The 2,850-nt window shown below is 33.2% G+C and overlaps 1 non-coding gene across 1 annotated transcript; it reads right to left on the reverse strand.

Moving 5' to 3' along the window:
- Window positions 1–2,039: 2,039 nt before the first annotated feature.
- Trnas-gcu (transfer RNA serine (anticodon GCU)) lies at window positions 2,040–2,121 on the reverse strand. The gene has a single exon. It is a non-coding gene; the product is annotated as a tRNA-Ser (tRNA).
- Window positions 2,122–2,850: the final 729 nt, after the last annotated feature.

A 2,850-nucleotide genomic window follows, 5' to 3' on the forward strand; every position in this document is an offset into this window, starting at 1 on the left:
GTAGAGCACGCCTGACACCTGCAGATTTATGCGTGTGAGATCATGTAGGTAAATGACAAAGACAAAGTAAAGATTCTTCTGTTGAACACAGCATATGTAAAATCCAGGCTCTCTTTGTGTACTCTCTAACTGATATCAATATCGATAGAGTTTAGGAATGTATTTTTTTGTTATATCTTACAATTTTGGTCCGGATTCACCATCTTAAGGATGGTCGCAAATCCTTGGAAGACGACTCATGCTTTAGAAAACCGTTGCCTGCAATATGTGAACGAGATGATTCAGCTGCACGAAACACAACAGAAGACGTTATAGTTCTACTATCACAGATATTAATTCGACTGGAGAATTTGAGGGAAGGCAATGACACACTGTTTTCTCATAAAGAATTTTGTTGTACAATACAACAATAATCAAACATTTTCAGAATCATTTCGTATATTTCTTTATTAAAATTATTACTTTCTTTTCTCCTGATTTTTTTTTTTAAAGTTGATTACTTTCTTCTTCTTTAAAAACTTTCTTACAAACATTTAAATGGGACTCTGAAAACGTTACTTTCTTTTCTTTTTCATTCCTACTGATTTCATTTATACAGTACGTTGGCCTTTGCGCGAGAAAACTCTGTTTTCATGTTTACCTATTTTATCTGTTGATAACTCTTTCTAGTTATTACAATAAGATTTCATTCTGTGATTGATAATTTCATTGTTTTCATTATGTTCAAATCTTTCCATTCACTGATTCGTTGCATTAATCTTGGAAACGAAGTGGTTAGCTTTATCCATGCTTCCACTACTGCGTCAATCTTTAGTTTCTAAACCTTCTGTTTCGAATGATATTTTTGCATCCGAATGCATTACAGTTAGATACAATGCATCCGAATGCATTACAGTTCGATACAATGCATCCGAATGCATTACAGTTCGATACAATGCATCCGAATGCATTACAGTTCGATACAATGCCTCCGAATGCATTACAGTTCGATACAATGCATCCGAATGCATTACAGTTCGATACAATGCCTCCGAATGCATTACAGTTCGATACAATGCATCCGAATGCATTACAGTTCGATACAATGGACAATGTTCAAGATCACATATATATCAAGCCAGCCATATTGCAAGTTCCCTTTGGACTAAATCAAGAACTAATTGTCAATATAGACACATGACTAGTTAATTAAAGATTAAATATTAAAAGGGACTTTTTACATGTCGTGTTATATTATGACATAGAATCAAGATAGAAAACGATATAGCTTTCCATGCCTCATATAAAGTTGTGGACTTTGTGTCAGTTACTTGTAGCGTGCACTGCATTGAAGCTGTCGTCTGCTCCTCAGCGAATGTTTAATAACAGGATAACCTAAAAATATTGAGATATCACAGAATTGCATGCGCAATTTTTATTCAAGACAGAGAGCACCCTAAGGCAAAGAAAATAAAACAAGAAATCGACCAACCGTCCCTGTTTTTCGGTGCACCCTCCCCCTTCCCCCGGTTAAAGATGTAAGAATAATTTTTAAAAAGTTTTAAAATCCGAAATTAATTTATGCATCTAATTGAGCCTATTTAGCCCAGTACATAAAAGTGCTTAGTACAGTATATATACTAATCATTATATATATATATATATATATATATATATATATATATATATATATATATATATATATATATATATATATATATATATATATATATATATATATATATATATATATATATATGTTACGTCACACGCATATATCTGCAGATGTCAGATGCGCAGCTGCAAATCATTTGATTTTTTATATCGATCGGCATTAAATTTGATGAGTTTCAAAGAAAAATATTATAACAATGATTCTTAACTTTTTAATGACTACAGAAAAATGGCAGCACGTAGAAATGCATTAACTTTCCCTTTGCAGGGTTTTAAATTACCAAATATGGCAACGTTATGCCTATTAAAGTATATATAAACTCATAGCTTGACTTTTGTTCTATGTTGTTGTCTTGAAATTCTCTCTCACAATCAACAAAATTAATCGACGAGGATGGGATTCGAACCCACGCGGGGAGACCCCAATGGATTAGCAGTCCATCGCCTTAACCACTCGGCCACCTCGTCTACTTGATACAACCCTCGATTGGTCATCAGGTGATTGTAAAGAAGATTAAATAAGCCGAGTTAGTTGATTGTGATCAATGCCGATTCAACTACTACTACTACTACTACTACTACTACTATTACTACTACTACTACTACTACTACTAATAATAATAATAATAATAATATGTTTCCTTATATGAAGATTGAAACAGATTCATTTTGGTACGATTGAAAATAAATATTCGTTTTAAAGTGATAAACTGTATACTAAAATACTATACATAAAATTTAACTCTAAATGCCTAGTTTACTGTAGGGATGGTGATCTTTAATTTGTATGTAGTTTATTATATGGATGGAGGTCTTTAATCTATGTTTAGTTTACTGTACCGATGGGGGGGGGGGCTTTAATCTGTATATAGTTTATTTTACGGATGTGGGTCTTTAATCAGAATGTAGTTTATTGTACGGATGGGGGTCTTTAATCTGAACGTAGTTTATTGTACGGAACGGGGTCTTTAATCTGAATTTAGTGTACTGTACGGAGTGGGATCATTAATATGTATGTAGTTTATTGTATGATGGGGGTCTTGAATCTGAATGTAGTTTACTGTACGGAGGGGGATCTTTAATATGTAGGTAGTTTATTGTATGGATAGGGGTCTTTAATCGGAATGTAGTTTATTATATGGATGTGGGTCTTTATTCTGAATGTAGTTTATTGTATGGACGGGGGTCTTTAATCTG

Source organism: Sinohyriopsis cumingii, chromosome 9 (genome assembly GCF_028554795.1).
Source record: "Sinohyriopsis cumingii isolate HCF-2022 chromosome 9, ASM2855479v2, whole genome shotgun sequence".
NCBI lineage: Eukaryota > Metazoa > Mollusca > Bivalvia > Unionida > Unionidae > Sinohyriopsis > Sinohyriopsis cumingii.